This window comes from Coregonus lavaretus, assembly GCF_964263955.1.
Source record: "Coregonus lavaretus genome assembly, chromosome: 2".
In the NCBI taxonomy this organism is placed as follows: domain Eukaryota; kingdom Metazoa; phylum Chordata; class Actinopteri; order Salmoniformes; family Salmonidae; genus Coregonus; species Coregonus lavaretus.
The window spans coordinates 64,810,524-64,829,244 of NC_139989.1; the positions used below are offsets into that span (position 1 = coordinate 64,810,524).

General features: G+C 49.9%; 1 protein-coding gene across 2 annotated transcripts in view; it reads left to right on the top strand.

The window, feature by feature from the left end:
- LOC311105604 (casein kinase I-like) overlaps positions 1 to 18,721 on the top strand; it is a 92,377-nt gene that overhangs the window by 27,533 nt on the left and 46,123 nt on the right. The window lies entirely within an intron of this gene.

The following is an 18,721-nucleotide window of genomic DNA, read 5'->3' on the forward strand; positions in this document are numbered from 1 at the left end:
ACAGAGTTATAGAGAGACGGGGGAAAGAGGGACAGAGTTATAGAGAGACGGGGGAAGAGGGACAGAGTTATAGAGAGACGGGGAAAGAGGGACAGAGTTATAGAGAGACGGGAGAAAGAGGGACAGAGTTATAGAGAGACGGGGAAAGAGGGACAGAGTTATAGAGAGACGGGGAAAGAGGGACAGAGTTATAGAGAGACGGGGAAAGAGGGACAGAGTTATAGAGAGACGGGGGAAGAGGGACAGAGTTATAGAGGGACGGGGAAAGAGGGACAGAGTTATAGAGAGACGGGGAAAGAGGGACAGAGTTATAGAGAGACGGGGGAAGAGGGACAGAGTTATAGAGGGACAGAGAGTTATAGAGAGACGGGGGAAGAGGGACAGAGTTATAGAGACGGGGGACAGAGAGTTATAGAGAGACGGGGGACAGAGTTATAGAGAGACGGGAGAAAGAGGGACAGAGTTATAGAGAGACGGGGGAAGAGGGACAGAGTTATAGAGAGACGGGGGAAGAGGGACAGAGAGTCATAGAGAGACGGGAGAAAGAGGGACAGAGTTATAGAGAGACGGGAGAAAGAGTGACAGAGTTATAGAGAGACGGGGGAAGAGGGACAGAGTTATAGAGGGACAGAGAGTTATAGAGAGACGGGGGAAAGAGGGACAGAGTTATAGAGAGACGGGGGAAAGAGGGACAGAGTTATAGAGAGACGGGGGAAAGAGGGACAGAGTTATAGAGAGACGGGAGAAAGAGGGACAGAGTTATAGAGAGACGGGGAAAGAGGGACAGAGTTATAGAGAGACGGGAGAAAGAGGGACAGAGTTATAGAGAGACGGGGAAAGAGGGACAGAGTTATAGAGAGACGGGGAAAGAGGGACAGAGTTATAGAGAGACGGGGAAAGAGGGACAGAGTTATAGAGAGACGGGGGAAGAGGGACAGAGTTATAGAGGGACAGAGAGTTATAGAGAGACGGGGAAAGAGGGACAGAGTTATAGAGAGACGGGGAAAGAGGGACAGAGTTATAGAGAGACGGGGAAAGAGGGACAGAGTTATAGAGAGACGGGGGAAGAGGGACAGAGTTATAGAGGGACAGAGAGTTATAGAGAGACGGGGGAAGAGGGACAGAGTTATAGAGACGGGGGACAGAGGGACAGAGTTATAGAGGGACAGAGAGTTATAGAGAGACGGGGGAAAGAGGGACAGAGTTATAGAGGGACAGAGAGTTATAGAGAGACGGGGGAAAGAGGGACAGAGTTATAGAGAGACGGGGGAAAGAGGGACAGAGTTATAGAGAGACGGGGAAAGAGGGACAGAGTTATAGAGAGACGGGGAAAGAGGGACAGAGTTATAGAGAGACGGGGAAAGAGGGACAGAGTTATAGAGAGACGGGGGAAGAGGGACAGAGTTATAGAGGGACAGAGAGTTATAGAGAGACGGGGGAAGAGGGACAGAGTTATAGAGACGGGGGACAGAGAGTTATAGAGAGACGGGGGACAGAGTTATAGAGAGACGGGAGAAAGAGGGACAGAGTTATAGAGAGACGGGGGAAGAGGGACAGAGTTATAGAGAGACGGGGGAAGAGGGACAGAGAGTCATAGAGAGACGGGGGAAGAGGGACAGAGTTATAGAGAGACGGGGAAAGAGGGACAGAGAGTTATAGAGAGACGGGGGAAGAGGGACAGAGTTATAGAGAGACGGGGGAAAGAGGGACAGAGTTATAGAGGGACAGAGAGTTATAGAGAGACGGGGAAAGAGGGACAGAGAGTTATAGAGAGACGGGGGAAGAGGGACAGAGTTATAGAGAGACGGGGGAAAGAGGGACAGAGTTATAGAGGGACAGAGAGTTATAGAGAGACGGGGGAAGAGGGACAGAGTTATAGAGAGACGGGAGACAGAGAGTTATAGAGAGACGGGGGACAGAGTTATAGAGAGACGGGAGAAAGAGGGACAGAGTTATAGAGAGACGGGGAAAGAGGGACAGAGTTATAGAGAGACGGGGAAAGAGGGACAGAGTTATAGAGGGACAGAGAGTTATAGAGAGACGGGGGAAGAGGGAAAGAGAGTTATAGAGGGACAGAGAGTTATAGAGAGACGGGGGAAAGAGGGACAGAGTTATAGAGAGACGGGGGAAAGAGGGACAGAGTTATAGAGAGACGGGAGAAAGAGTGACAGAGTTATAGAGAGACGGGGGAAGAGGGACAGAGTTATAGAGAGACGGGGGAAAGAGGGACAGAGTTATAGAGAGACGGGGGAAAGAGGGACAGAGTTATAGAGGGACAGAGAGTTATAGAGAGACGGGGGAAAGAGGGACAGAGTTATAGAGGGACAGAGAGTTATAGAGAGACGGGGGAAAGAGGGACAGAGTTATAGAGAGACGGGGGAAAGAGGGACAGAGTTATAGAGAGACGGGAGAAAGAGGGACAGAGTTATAGAGAGACGGGAAAAAGAGGGACAGAGAGTTATAGAGAGACGGGAGAAAGAGGGACAGAGTTATAGAGAGACGGGAGAAAGAGTGACAGAGTTATAGAGAGACGGGGGAAGAGGGACAGAGTTATAGAGGGACAGAGAGTTATAGAGAGACGGGGGAAAGAGGGACAGAGTTATAGAGAGATGGGGGAAAGAGGGACAGAGTTATAGAGGGACAGAGAGTTATAGAGAGACGGGGGAAAGAGGGACAGAGTTATAGAGAGACGGGGGAAAGAGGGACAGAGTTATAGAGAGACGGGAGAAAGAGGGACAGAGTTATAGAGAGACGGGAGAAAGAGGGACAGAGTAATAGAGGGACAGAGAGTTATAGAGAGACGGGGGAAGAGGGACAGAGTTATAGAGAGACGGGGGAAAGAGGGACAGAGTTATAGAGAGACGGGGGAAGAGGGACAGAGTTATAGAGAGACGGGGAAAGAGGGACAGAGTTATAGAGAGACGGGAGAAAGAGGGACAGAGTTATAGAGAGACGGGGAAAGAGGGACAGAGTTATAGAGAGACGGGGAAAGAGGGACAGAGTTATAGAGAGACGGGGAAAGAGGGACAGAGTTATAGGGAGACGGGGGAAGAGGGACAGAGTTATAGAGGGACGGGGAAAGAGGGACAGAGTTATAGAGAGACGGGGAAAGAGGGACAGAGTTATAGAGAGACGGGGGAAGAGGGACAGAGTTATAGAGGGACAGAGAGTTATAGAGAGACGGGGGAAGAGGGACAGAGTTATAGAGACGGGGGACAGAGAGTTATAGAGAGACGGGGGACAGAGTTATAGAGAGACGGGAGAAAGAGGGACAGAGTTATAGAGAGACGGGGGAAGAGGGACAGAGTTATAGAGAGACGGGGGAAGAGGGACAGAGAGTCATAGAGAGACGGGAGAAAGAGGGACAGAGTTATAGAGAGACGGGAGAAAGAGTGACAGAGTTATAGAGAGACGGGGGAAGAGGGACAGAGTTATAGAGGGACAGAGAGTTATAGAGAGACGGGGGAAAGAGGGACAGAGTTATAGAGAGACGGGGGAAAGAGGGACAGAGTTATAGAGAGACGGGGGAAAGAGGGACAGAGTTATAGAGAGACGGGAGAAAGAGGGACAGAGTTATAGAGAGACGGGGAAAGAGGGACAGAGTTATAGAGAGACGGGAGAAAGAGGGACAGAGTTATAGAGAGACGGGGAAAGAGGGACAGAGTTATAGAGAGACGGGGAAAGAGGGACAGAGTTATAGAGAGACGGGGAAAGAGGGACAGAGTTATAGAGAGACGGGGGAAGAGGGACAGAGTTATAGAGAGACGGGGAAAGAGGGACAGAGTTATAGAGAGACGGGGGAAGAGGGACAGAGTTATAGAGGGACAGAGAGTTATAGAGAGACGGGGAAAGAGGGACAGAGTTATAGAGAGACGGGGAAAGAGGGACAGAGTTATAGAGAGACGGGGAAAGAGGGACAGAGTTATAGAGAGACGGGGGAAGAGGGACAGAGTTATAGAGGGACAGAGAGTTATAGAGAGACGGGGGAAGAGGGACAGAGTTATAGAGACGGGGGACAGAGAGTTATAGAGAGACGGGGGACAGAGTTATAGAGAGACGGGAGAAAGAGGGACAGAGTTATAGAGAGACGGGGGAAGAGGGACAGAGTTATAGAGAGACGGGGGAAGAGGGACAGAGAGTCATAGAGAGACGGGGGAAGAGGGACAGAGTTATAGAGAGACGGGGAAAGAGGGACAGAGAGTTATAGAGAGACGGGGAAGAGGGACAGAGTTATAGAGAGACGGGGGAAAGAGGGACAGAGTTATAGAGGGACAGAGAGTTATAGAGAGACGGGGAAAGAGGGACAGAGAGTTATAGAGAGACGGGGGAAGAGGGACAGAGTTATAGAGAGACGGGGGAAAGAGGGACAGAGTTATAGAGGGACAGAGAGTTATAGAGAGACGGGGGAAGAGGGACAGAGTTATAGAGAGACGGGAGACAGAGAGTTATAGAGAGACGGGGGACAGAGTTATAGAGAGACGGGAGAAAGAGGGACAGAGTTATAGAGAGACGGGGGAAGAGGGACAGAGTTATAGAGAGACGGGAGAAAGAGGGACAGAGTTATAGAGAGACGGGGGAAGAGGGACAGAGTTATAGAGAGACGGGGGAAGAGGGACAGAGAGTCATAGAGAGACGGGGGAAGAGGGACAGAGTTATAGAGAGACGGGGAAAGAGGGACAGAGAGTTATAGAGAGACGGGGGAAGAGGGACAGAGTTATAGAGAGACGGGGGAAAGAGGGACAGAGTTATAGAGGGACAGAGAGTTATAGAGAGACGGGGGAAGAGGGACAGAGAGTTATAGAGAGACGGGGGAAGAGGGACAGTGTTATAGAGAGACGGGGGAAAGAGGGACAGAGTTATAGAGGGACAGAGAGTTATAGAGAGACGGGGGAAGAGGGACAGAGTTATAGAAAGACGGGGGACAGAGAGTTATAGAGAGACGGGGGACAGAGTTATAGAGAGACGGGAGAAAGAGGGACAGAGTTATAGAGAGACGGGGAAAGAGGGACAGAGTTATAGAGAGACGGGGAAAGAGGGACAGAGTTATAGAGGGACAGAGAGTTATAGAGAGACGGGGGAAGAGGGAAAGAGTTATAGAGAGACGGGGGACAGAGGGACAGAGTTATAGAGAGACGGGAGAAAGAGGGACAGAGTTATAGAGAGACGGGAGAAAGAGGGACAGAGTTATAGAGAGACGGGGAAAGAGGGACAGAGTTATAGAGAGACGGGGAAAGAGGGACAGAGTTATAGAGGGACAGAGAGTTATAGAGAGACGGGGGAAGAGGGAAAGAGTTATAGAGAGACGGGGGACAGAGGGACAGAGTTATAGAGAGACGGGGGAAAGAGGGACAGAGTTATAGAGAGACGGGAGAAAGAGGGACAGAGTTATAGAGAGACGGGAAAAAGAGGGACAGAGAGTTATAGAGAGACGGGAGAAAGAGGGACAGAGTTATAGAGAGACGGGAGAAAGAGTGACAGAGTTATAGAGAGACGGGGGAAGAGGGACAGAGTTATAGAGGGACAGAGAGTTATAGAGAGACGGGGGAAAGAGGGACAGAGTTATAGAGAGACGGGGGAAAGAGGGACAGAGTTATAGAGGGACAGAGAGTTATAGAGAGACGGGGGAAAGAGGGACAGAGTTATAGAGAGACGGGGGAAAGAGGGACAGAGTTATAGAGAGACGGGAGAAAGAGGGACAGAGTTATAGAGAGACGGGAGAAAGAGGGACAGAGTAATAGAGGGACAGAGAGTTATAGAGAGACGGGGGAAGAGGGACAGAGTTATAGAGAGACGGGGGAAAGAGGGACAGAGTTATAGAGAGACGGGGGAAGAGGGACAGAGTTATAGAGAGACGGGGAAAGAGGGACAGAGTTATAGAGAGACGGGAGAAAGAGGGACAGAGTTATAGAGAGACGGGGAAAGAGGGACAGAGTTATAGAGAGACGGGGAAAGAGGGACAGAGTTATAGAGAGACGGGGAAAGAGGGACAGAGTTATAGAGAGACGGGGGAAGAGGGACAGAGTTATAGAGGGACGGGGAAAGAGGGACAGAGTTATAGAGAGACGGGGAAAGAGGGACAGAGTTATAGAGAGACGGGGGAAGAGGGACAGAGTTATAGAGGGACAGAGAGTTATAGAGAGACGGGGGAAGAGGGACAGAGTTATAGAGACGGGGGACAGAGAGTTATAGAGAGACGGGGGACAGAGTTATAGAGAGACGGGAGAAAGAGGGACAGAGTTATAGAGAGACGGGGGAAGAGGGACAGAGTTATAGAGAGACGGGGGAAGAGGGACAGAGAGTCATAGAGAGACGGGAGAAAGAGGGACAGAGTTATAGAGAGACGGGAGAAAGAGTGACAGAGTTATAGAGAGACGGGGGAAGAGGGACAGAGTTATAGAGGGACAGAGAGTTATAGAGAGACGGGGGAAAGAGGGACAGAGTTATAGAGAGACGGGGGAAAGAGGGACAGAGTTATAGAGAGACGGGGGAAAGAGGGACAGAGTTATAGAGAGACGGGAGAAAGAGGGACAGAGTTATAGAGAGACGGGGAAAGAGGGACAGAGTTATAGAGAGACGGGAGAAAGAGGGACAGAGTTATAGAGAGACGGGGAAAGAGGGACAGAGTTATAGAGAGACGGGGAAAGAGGGACAGAGTTATAGAGAGACGGGGAAAGAGGGACAGAGTTATAGAGAGACGGGGGAAGAGGGACAGAGTTATAGAGGGACAGAGAGTTATAGAGAGACGGGGAAAGAGGGACAGAGTTATAGAGAGACGGGGAAAGAGGGACAGAGTTATAGAGAGACGGGGAAAGAGGGACAGAGTTATAGAGAGACGGGGGAAGAGGGACAGAGTTATAGAGGGACAGAGAGTTATAGAGAGACGGGGGAAGAGGGACAGAGTTATAGAGACGGGGGACAGAGGGACAGAGTTATAGAGGGACAGAGAGTTATAGAGAGACGGGGGAAAGAGGGACAGAGTTATAGAGGGACAGAGAGTTATAGAGAGACGGGGGAAAGAGGGACAGAGTTATAGAGAGACGGGGGAAAGAGGGACAGAGTTATAGAGAGACGGGGAAAGAGGGACAGAGTTATAGAGAGACGGGGAAAGAGGGACAGAGTTATAGAGAGACGGGGAAAGAGGGACAGAGTTATAGAGAGACGGGGGAAGAGGGACAGAGTTATAGAGGGACAGAGAGTTATAGAGAGACGGGGGAAGAGGGACAGAGTTATAGAGACGGGGGACAGAGAGTTATAGAGAGACGGGGGACAGAGTTATAGAGAGACGGGAGAAAGAGGGACAGAGTTATAGAGAGACGGGGGAAGAGGGACAGAGTTATAGAGAGACGGGGGAAGAGGGACAGAGAGTCATAGAGAGACGGGGGAAGAGGGACAGAGTTATAGAGAGACGGGGAAAGAGGGACAGAGAGTTATAGAGAGACGGGGGAAGAGGGACAGAGTTATAGAGAGACGGGGGAAAGAGGGACAGAGTTATAGAGGGACAGAGAGTTATAGAGAGACGGGGAAAGAGGGACAGAGAGTTATAGAGAGACGGGGGAAGAGGGACAGAGTTATAGAGAGACGGGGGAAAGAGGGACAGAGTTATAGAGGGACAGAGAGTTATAGAGAGACGGGGGAAGAGGGACAGAGTTATAGAGAGACGGGAGACAGAGAGTTATAGAGAGACGGGGGACAGAGTTATAGAGAGACGGGAGAAAGAGGGACAGAGTTATAGAGAGACGGGGAAAGAGGGACAGAGTTATAGAGAGACGGGGAAAGAGGGACAGAGTTATAGAGGGACAGAGAGTTATAGAGAGACGGGGGAAGAGGGAAAGAGAGTTATAGAGGGACAGAGAGTTATAGAGAGACGGGGGAAAGAGGGACAGAGTTATAGAGAGACGGGGGAAAGAGGGACAGAGTTATAGAGAGACGGGAGAAAGAGTGACAGAGTTATAGAGAGACGGGGGAAGAGGGACAGAGTTATAGAGAGACGGGGGAAAGAGGGACAGAGTTATAGAGAGACGGGGGAAAGAGGGACAGAGTTATAGAGGGACAGAGAGTTATAGAGAGACGGGGGAAAGAGGGACAGAGTTATAGAGGGACAGAGAGTTATAGAGAGACGGGGGAAAGAGGGACAGAGTTATAGAGAGACGGGGGAAAGAGGGACAGAGTTATAGAGAGACGGGAGAAAGAGGGACAGAGTTATAGAGAGACGGGAAAAAGAGGGACAGAGAGTTATAGAGAGACGGGAGAAAGAGGGACAGAGTTATAGAGAGACGGGAGAAAGAGTGACAGAGTTATAGAGAGACGGGGGAAGAGGGACAGAGTTATAGAGGGACAGAGAGTTATAGAGAGACGGGGGAAAGAGGGACAGAGTTATAGAGAGATGGGGGAAAGAGGGACAGAGTTATAGAGGGACAGAGAGTTATAGAGAGACGGGGGAAAGAGGGACAGAGTTATAGAGAGACGGGGGAAAGAGGGACAGAGTTATAGAGAGACGGGAGAAAGAGGGACAGAGTTATAGAGAGACGGGAGAAAGAGGGACAGAGTAATAGAGGGACAGAGAGTTATAGAGAGACGGGGGAAGAGGGACAGAGTTATAGAGAGACGGGGGAAAGAGGGACAGAGTTATAGAGAGACGGGGGAAGAGGGACAGAGTTATAGAGAGACGGGGAAAGAGGGACAGAGTTATAGAGAGACGGGAGAAAGAGGGACAGAGTTATAGAGAGACGGGGAAAGAGGGACAGAGTTATAGAGAGACGGGGAAAGAGGGACAGAGTTATAGAGAGACGGGGAAAGAGGGACAGAGTTATAGGGAGACGGGGGAAGAGGGACAGAGTTATAGAGGGACGGGGAAAGAGGGACAGAGTTATAGAGAGACGGGGAAAGAGGGACAGAGTTATAGAGAGACGGGGGAAGAGGGACAGAGTTATAGAGGGACAGAGAGTTATAGAGAGACGGGGGAAGAGGGACAGAGTTATAGAGACGGGGGACAGAGAGTTATAGAGAGACGGGGGACAGAGTTATAGAGAGACGGGAGAAAGAGGGACAGAGTTATAGAGAGACGGGGGAAGAGGGACAGAGTTATAGAGAGACGGGGGAAGAGGGACAGAGAGTCATAGAGAGACGGGAGAAAGAGGGACAGAGTTATAGAGAGACGGGAGAAAGAGTGACAGAGTTATAGAGAGACGGGGGAAGAGGGACAGAGTTATAGAGGGACAGAGAGTTATAGAGAGACGGGGGAAAGAGGGACAGAGTTATAGAGAGACGGGGGAAAGAGGGACAGAGTTATAGAGAGACGGGGGAAAGAGGGACAGAGTTATAGAGAGACGGGAGAAAGAGGGACAGAGTTATAGAGAGACGGGGAAAGAGGGACAGAGTTATAGAGAGACGGGAGAAAGAGGGACAGAGTTATAGAGAGACGGGGAAAGAGGGACAGAGTTATAGAGAGACGGGGAAAGAGGGACAGAGTTATAGAGAGACGGGGAAAGAGGGACAGAGTTATAGAGAGACGGGGGAAGAGGGACAGAGTTATAGAGAGACGGGGAAAGAGGGACAGAGTTATAGAGAGACGGGGGAAGAGGGACAGAGTTATAGAGGGACAGAGAGTTATAGAGAGACGGGGAAAGAGGGACAGAGTTATAGAGAGACGGGGAAAGAGGGACAGAGTTATAGAGAGACGGGGAAAGAGGGACAGAGTTATAGAGAGACGGGGGAAGAGGGACAGAGTTATAGAGGGACAGAGAGTTATAGAGAGACGGGGGAAGAGGGACAGAGTTATAGAGACGGGGGACAGAGAGTTATAGAGAGACGGGGGACAGAGTTATAGAGAGACGGGAGAAAGAGGGACAGAGTTATAGAGAGACGGGGGAAGAGGGACAGAGTTATAGAGAGACGGGGGAAGAGGGACAGAGAGTCATAGAGAGACGGGGGAAGAGGGACAGAGTTATAGAGAGACGGGGAAAGAGGGACAGAGAGTTATAGAGAGACGGGGAAGAGGGACAGAGTTATAGAGAGACGGGGGAAAGAGGGACAGAGTTATAGAGGGACAGAGAGTTATAGAGAGACGGGGAAAGAGGGACAGAGAGTTATAGAGAGACGGGGGAAGAGGGACAGAGTTATAGAGAGACGGGGGAAAGAGGGACAGAGTTATAGAGGGACAGAGAGTTATAGAGAGACGGGGGAAGAGGGACAGAGTTATAGAGAGACGGGAGACAGAGAGTTATAGAGAGACGGGGGACAGAGTTATAGAGAGACGGGAGAAAGAGGGACAGAGTTATAGAGAGACGGGGAAAGAGGGACAGAGTTATAGAGAGACGGGGAAAGAGGGACAGAGTTATAGAGGGACAGAGAGTTATAGAGAGACGGGGGAAGAGGGAAAGAGAGTTATAGAGGGACAGAGAGTTATAGAGAGACGGGGGAAAGAGGGACAGAGTTATAGAGAGACGGGGGAAAGAGGGACAGAGTTATAGAGAGACGGGAGAAAGAGTGACAGAGTTATAGAGAGACGGGGGAAGAGGGACAGAGTTATAGAGGGACAGAGAGTTATAGAGAGACGGGGGAAAGAGGGACAGAGTTATAGAGGGACAGAGAGTTATAGAGAGACGGGGGAAAGAGGGACAGAGTTATAGAGGGACAGAGAGTTATAGAGAGACGGGGGAAAGAGGGACAGAGTTATAGAGAGACGGGGGAAAGAGGGACAGAGTTATAGAGAGACGGGAGAAAGAGGGACAGAGTTATAGAGAGACGGGAGAAAGAGGGACAGAGTTATAGAGGGACAGAGAGTTATAGAGAGACGGGGGACAGAGTTATAGAGAGACGGGAGAAAGAGGGACAGAGTTATAGAGAGACGGGGGAAGAGGGACAGAGTTATAGAGAGACGGGGGAAGAGGGACAGAGAGTCATAGAGAGACGGGGGAAGAGGGACAGAGTTATAGAGAGACGGGGAAAGAGGGACAGAGTTATAGAGAGACGGGGGAAAGAGGGACAGAGTTATAGAGGGACAGAGAGTTATAGAGAGACGGGGAAAGAGGGACAGAGAGTTATAGAGAGACGGGGGAAGAGGGACAGAGTTATAGAGAGACGGGGGAAAGAGGGACAGAGTTATAGAGGGACAGAGAGTTATAGAGAGACGGGGGAAGAGGGACAGAGTTATAGAGAGACGGGAGACAGAGAGTTATAGAGAGACGGGGGACAGAGTTATAGAGAGACGGGAGAAAGAGGGACAGAGTTATAGAGAGACGGGGAAAGAGGGACAGAGTTATAGAGAGACGGGGAAAGAGGGACAGAGTTATAGAGGGACAGAGAGTTATAGAGAGACGGGGGAAGAGGGAAAGAGAGTTATAGAGGGACAGAGAGTTATAGAGAGACGGGGGAAAGAGGGACAGAGTTATAGAGAGACGGGGGAAAGAGGGACAGAGTTATAGAGAGACGGGAGAAAGAGTGACAGAGTTATAGAGAGACGGGGGAAGAGGGACAGAGTTATAGAGGGACAGAGAGTTATAGAGAGACGGGGGAAAGAGGGACAGAGTTATAGAGAGACGGGGGAAAGAGGGACAGAGTTATAGAGGGACAGAGAGTTATAGAGAGACGGGGGAAAGAGGGACAGAGTTATAGAGGGACAGAGAGTTATAGAGAGACGGGGGAAAGAGGGACAGAGTTATAGAGAGACGGGGGAAAGAGGGACAGAGTTATAGAGAGACGGGAGAAAGAGGGACAGAGTTATAGAGAGACGGGAGAAAGAGGGACAGAGTTATAGAGGGACAGAGAGTTATAGAGAGACGGGGGACAGAGTTATAGAGAGACGGGAGAAAGAGGGACAGAGTTATAGAGAGACGGGGGAAGAGGGACAGAGTTATAGAGAGACGGGGGAAGAGGGACAGAGAGTCATAGAGAGACGGGGGAAGAGGGACAGAGTTATAGAGAGACGGGGAAAGAGGGACAGAGAGTTATAGAGAGACGGGGGAAGAGGGACAGAGTTATAGAGAGACGGGGGAAAGAGGGACAGAGTTATAGAGGGACAGAGAGTTATAGAGAGACGGGGAAAGAGGGACAGAGAGTTATAGAGAGACGGGGGAAGAGGGACAGAGTTATAGAGAGACGGGGGAAAGAGGGACAGAGTTATAGAGGGACAGAGAGTTATAGAGAGACGGGGGAAGAGGGACAGAGTTATAGAGAGACGGGAGACAGAGAGTTATAGAGAGACGGGGGACAGAGTTATAGAGAGACGGGAGAAAGAGGGACAGAGTTATAGAGAGACGGGGAAAGAGGGACAGAGTTATAGAGAGACGGGGAAAGAGGGACAGAGTTATAGAGGGACAGAGAGTTATAGAGAGACGGGGGAAGAGGGAAAGAGAGTTATAGAGGGACAGAGAGTTATAGAGAGACGGGGGAAAGAGGGACAGAGTTATAGAGAGACGGGGGAAAGAGGGACAGAGTTATAGAGAGACGGGAGAAAGAGTGACAGAGTTATAGAGAGACGGGGGAAGAGGGACAGAGTTATAGAGGGACAGAGAGTTATAGAGAGACGGGGGAAAGAGGGACAGAGTTATAGAGAGACGGGGGAAAGAGGGACAGAGTTATAGAGAGACGGGAGAAAGAGGGACAGAGTTATAGAGGGACAGAGAGTTATAGAGAGACGGGGGACAGAGGGACAGAGTTATAGAGAGACGGGGGAAAGAGGGACAGAGTTATAGAGAGACGGGGGAAAGAGGGACAGAGTTATAGAGAGACGGGAGAAAGAGGGACAGAGTTATAGAGAGACGGGAGAAAGAGGGACAGAGTTATAGAGGGACAGAGAGTTATAGAGAGACGGGGGACAGAGTTATAGAGAGACGGGAGAAAGAGGGACAGAGTTATAGAGAGACGGGGGAAGAGGGACAGAGTTATAGAGAGACGGGGGAAGAGGGACAGAGAGTCATAGAGAGACGGGGGAAGAGGGACAGAGTTATAGAGAGACGGGGAAAGAGGGACAGAGAGTTATAGAGAGACGGGGGAAGAGGGACAGAGTTATAGAGAGACGGGGGAAAGAGGGACAGAGTTATAGAGGGACAGAGAGTTATAGAGAGACGGGGGAAGAGGGACAGAGAGTTATAGAGAGACGGGGGAAGAGGGACAGTGTTATAGAGAGACGGGGGAAAGAGGGACAGAGTTATAGAGGGACAGAGAGTTATAGAGAGACGGGGGAAGAGGGACAGAGTTATAGAAAGACGGGGGACAGAGAGTTATAGAGAGACGGGGGACAGAGTTATAGAGAGACGGGAGAAAGAGGGACAGAGTTATAGAGAGACGGGGAAAGAGGGACAGAGTTATAGAGAGACGGGGAAAGAGGGACAGAGTTATAGAGGGACAGAGAGTTATAGAGAGACGGGGGAAGAGGGAAAGAGTTATAGAGAGACGGGGGACAGAGGGACAGAGTTATAGAGAGACGGGGGAAAGAGGGACAGAGTTATAGAGAGACGGGAGAAAGAGTGACAGAGTTATAGAGAGACGGGGGAAGAGGGACAGAGTTATAGAGGGACAGAGAGTTATAGAGAGACGGGGGAAAGAGGGACAGAGTTATAGAGAGACGGGGGAAAGAGGGACAGAGTTATAGAGGGACAGAGAGTTATAGAGAGACGGGGGAAAGAGGGACAGAGTTATAGAGAGACGGGGGAAAGAGGGACAGAGTTATAGAGAGACGGGGAAAGAGGGACAGAGTTATAGAGGGACAGAGAGTTATAGAGAGACGGGGGAAGAGGGACAGAGTTATAGAGGGACAGAGAGTTATAGAGAGACGGGGGAAAGAGGGACAGAGTTATAGAGAGACGGGGGAAAGAGGGACAGAGAGTTATAGAGAGACGGGGGAAAGAGGGACAGAGTTATAGAGGGACAGAGAGTTATAGAGAGACGGGGGAAAGAGGGACAGAGTTATAGAGAGACGGGGGAAAGAGGGACAGAGTTATAGAGAGACGGGGGAAAGAGGGACAGAGTTATAGAGAGACGGGGGAAAGAGGGACAGAGTTATAGAGAGACGGGGGAAAGAGGGACAGAGTTATAGAGAGACGGGGGAAAGAGGGACAGAGTTATAGAGGGACAGAGAGTTATAGAGAGACGGGGAAAGAGGGACAGAGTTATAGAGAGACGGGAGAAAGAGGGACAGAGTTATAGAGAGACGGGGAAAGAGGGACAGAGTTATAGAGAGACGGGGAAAGAGGGACAGAGTTATAGAGAGACGGGGAAAGAGGGACAGAGTTATAGAGAGACGGGGGAAGAGGGACAGAGTTATAGAGGGACGGGGAAAGAGGGACAGAGTTATAGAGAGACGGGGAAAGAGGGACAGAGTTATAGAGAGACGGGGGAAGAGGGACAGAGTTATAGAGGGACAGAGAGTTATAGAGAGACGGGGGAAGAGGGACAGAGTTATAGAGACGGGGGACAGAGAGTTATAGAGAGACGGGGGACAGAGTTATAGAGAGACGGGAGAAAGAGGGACAGAGTTATAGAGAGACGGGGGAAGAGGGACAGAGTTATAGAGAGACGGGAGAAAGAGGGACAGAGTTATAGAGAGACGGGGGAAGAGGGACAGAGTTATAGAGAGACGGGGGAAGAGGGACAGAGAGTCATAGAGAGACGGGGGAAGAGGGACAGAGTTATAGAGAGACGGGGAAAGAGGGACAGAGAGTTATAGAGAGACGGGGGAAGAGGGACAGAGTTATAGAGAGACGGGGGAAAGAGGGACAGAGTTATAGAGGGACAGAGAGTTATAGAGAGACGGGGGAAGAGGGACAGAGAGTTATAGAGAGACGGGGGAAGAGGGACAGTGTTATAGAGAGACGGGGGAAAGAGGGACAGAGTTATAGAGGGACAGAGAGTTATAGAGAGACGGGGGAAGAGGGACAGAGTTATAGAAAGACGGGGGACAGAGAGTTATAGAGAGACGGGGGACAGAGTTATAGAGAGACGGGAGAAAGAGGGACAGAGTTATAGAGAGACGGGGAAAGAGGGACAGAGTTATAGAGAGACGGGGAAAGAGGGACAGAGTTATAGAGGGACAGAGAGTTATAGAGAGACGGGGGAAGAGGGAAAGAGTTATAGAGAGACGGGGGACAGAGGGACAGAGTTATAGAGAGACGGGGGAAAGAGGGACAGAGTTATAGAGAGACGGGAGAAAGAGTGACAGAGTTATAGAGAGACGGGGGAAGAGGGACAGAGTTATAGAGGGACAGAGAGTTATAGAGAGACGGGGGAAAGAGGGACAGAGTTATAGAGAGACGGGGGAAAGAGGGACAGAGTTATAGAGGGACAGAGAGTTATAGAGAGACGGGGGAAAGAGGGACAGAGTTATAGAGAGACGGGGGAAAGAGGGACAGAGTTATAGAGAGACGGGGAAAGAGGGACAGAGTTATAGAGGGACAGAGAGTTATAGAGAGACGGGGGAAGAGGGACAGAGTTATAGAGGGACAGAGAGTTATAGAGAGACGGGGGAAAGAGGGACAGAGTTATAGAGAGACGGGGGAAAGAGGGACAGAGAGTTATAGAGAGACGGGGGAAAGAGGGACAGAGTTATAGAGGGACAGAGAGTTATAGAGAGACGGGGGAAAGAGGGACAGAGTTATAGAGAGACGGGGGAAAGAGGGACAGAGTTATAGAGAGACGGGGGAAAGAGGGACAGAGTTATAGAGAGACGGGGGAAAGAGGGACAGAGTTATAGAGAGACGGGGGAAAGAGGGACAGAGTTATAGAGGGACAGAGAGTTATAGAGAGACGGGGAAAGAGGGACAGAGTTATAGAGAGACGGGAGAAAGAGGGACAGAGTTATAGAGAGACGGGGAAAGAGGGACAGAGTTATAGAGAGACGGGGAAAGAGGGACAGAGTTATAGAGAGACGGGGAAAGAGGGACAGAGTTATAGAGAGACGGGGGAAGAGGGACAGAGTTATAGAGGGACGGGGAAAGAGGGACAGAGTTATAGAGAGACGGGGAAAGAGGGACAGAGTTATAGAGAGACGGGGGAAGAGGGACAGAGTTATAGAGGGACAGAGAGTTATAGAGAGACGGGGGAAGAGGGACAGAGTTATAGAGACGGGGGACAGAGAGTTATAGAGAGACGGGGGACAGAGTTATAGAGAGACGGGAGAAAGAGGGACAGAGTTATAGAGAGACGGGGGAAGAGGGACAGAGTTATAGAGAGACGGGGGAAGAGGGACAGAGAGTCATAGAGAGACGGGGGAAGAGGGACAGAGTTATAGAGAGACGGGGAAAGAGGGACAGAGAGTTATAGAGAGACGGGGGAAGAGGGACAGAGTTATAGAGAGACGGGGGAAAGAGGGACAGAGTTATAGAGGGACAGAGAGTTATAGAGAGACGGGGGAAGAGGGACAGAGTTATAGAGAGACGGGGGACAGAGAGTTATAGAGAGACGGGGGACAGAGTTATAGAGAGACGGGAGAAAGAGGGACAGAGTTATAGAGAGACGGGGGAAAGAGGGACAGAGTTATAGAGAGACGGGGAAAGAGGGACAGAGTTATAGAGGGACAGAGAGTTATAGAGAGACGGGGGAAGAGGGACAGAGTTATAGAGAGACGGGGGACAGAGAGTTATAGAGAGACGGGGGACAGAGTTATAGAGAGACGAGGAAAAGAGGGACAGAGTTATAGAGAGACGGGAGAAAGAGGGACAGAGTTATAGAGGGACAGAGAGTTATAGAGAGACGGGGGACAGAGAGTTATAGAGAGACGGGGGACAGAGGGACAGAGTTATAGAGAGACGAGGAAAAGAGGGACAGAGTTATAGAGAGATGGGGGAAAGCGGGACGGAGACACCGTCGTCCCGAAGGTGGGAAGGCAGGCGACAAGCTTAGGTCCAAAATAAGCCCATAGAAACGCATTGGGCTTATTTTGGACCGATTTTGGCGAAAGTGAAACCTCTCGCTTCGTCTCTTCCTCTATGGTTTACACACACACCAAGCCCCTCCCCCTTCCACTCACAACAACAAAGATGAGAGATCACTTCTTCCTCTCTGACAAGCGGTTTCAACTCGCTATTTGCATTTGAGGTTTGGTCCAACAGAATCGGTCATATGGACACTGGAAACACATTGAGACATTTATTTGACTGTAATAGAGAAGGGAACCTTTCTAACCATACCCTGTATATGTTTCAACTCTCCAGATTTAGAGCAGAGCAGTCAATACTAAAACGGATGTACCAATGAACACTTATTCTGGAAAATTAATGTCCAGGTTGTCTCTCTACTAGCGGTACCACATATCGCTAGTAGCATTTTAGTCTGAACAAACATCTGAACAAAGTGAACAGGCTAGCATGCTGTTCAAACAGCTGGAGAAGGACAGGAGGGTGTGTTCATAACAATTCAACTGTTTTGCCCTGTTAAGCTAGCAAATATAACTATTAGCTGTCTACTTACTAGCACGTGGGCGTATGCTTGAGAGATTGTTAATGAGACCTGTGTTAATTTTCTGTAATGCCTGCTACAATATTAGTGAATGTGCATTATGCATGGGTTCTGGTTACGTTTGTACATTTTTATAGACCGACCCGAAAGCCAGATCAGTGATTATTGCAAAAAAAGCAGGTAAAACTATTTAACCTAGCGGTTAAGAGTTTTGGGCCAGTAACCGAAAGGGAATCCCCGAGCCGACTAGGTAAAATAAATATGTCTGTGCTCTTGAGCAAGGCACTTAACCCTAATTACTCCTGTAAGTCGTTCTGGATAAGAGCATCTGCTAAATGACTAAAATGTAAATGTCTTATGGTTGTGGAAGGCATATATTCAGCCTAGGTATAATTTCACAATCCATGAATTCATTAGATTATTGCTGACTGTTTTAAATGCAGTGCATTTGACCTTTAATTGTACAACAAAGCTTATTTAGAGAGAACATTTTTTAAATATATATATATATCGTGAATTGGCCATAAATTAGAAAATATCAAGATATGAGTTTTAGGCCATATCGCCCATCCCTATGATCCTGTGGTGTGGACGTATGAGTGAGCCTATGATCCTGTGGTGTGGACGTATGAGTGAGCCTATGATCCTGTGGTGTGGACGTATGAGTGAGCCTATGATCCTGTGGTGTGGACGTATGAGTGAGCCTATGATCCTGTGGTGTGGACGTATGAGTGAGCCTATGATCCTGTGGTGTGGACGTATGAGTCAGCCTATGATCCTGTGGTGTGGACGTATGAGTGAGCCTATGATCCTGTGGTGTGGACGTATGAGGCCTATGATCCTGTGGTGTGGACGTATGAGGGAGCCTATGATCCTGTGGTGTGGACGTATGAGTCAGCCTATGATCCTGTGGTGTGGACGTATGAGTCAGCCTATGATCCTGTGGTGTTGACGTATGAGTGAGCCTATGATCCTGTGGTGTGGACGTATGAGTGAGCCTATGATCCTGTGGTGTGGACGTATGAGTGAGCCTATGATCCTGTGGTGTGGACGTATGAGTGAGCCTATGATCCTGTGGTGTGGACGTATGAGTCAGCCTATGATCCTGTGGTGTGGACGTATGAGTGAGCCTATGATCCTGTGGTGTGGACGTATGAGTGAGCCTATGATCCTGTGGTGTGGACGTATGAGTGAGCCTATGATCCTGTGGTGTGGACGTATGAGTGAGCCTATGAGGCCTATGATCCTGTGGTGTGGACGTATGAGTGAGCCTATGAGGCCTATGATCCTGTGGTGTGGACGTATGAGTGAGCCTATGATCCTGTGGTGT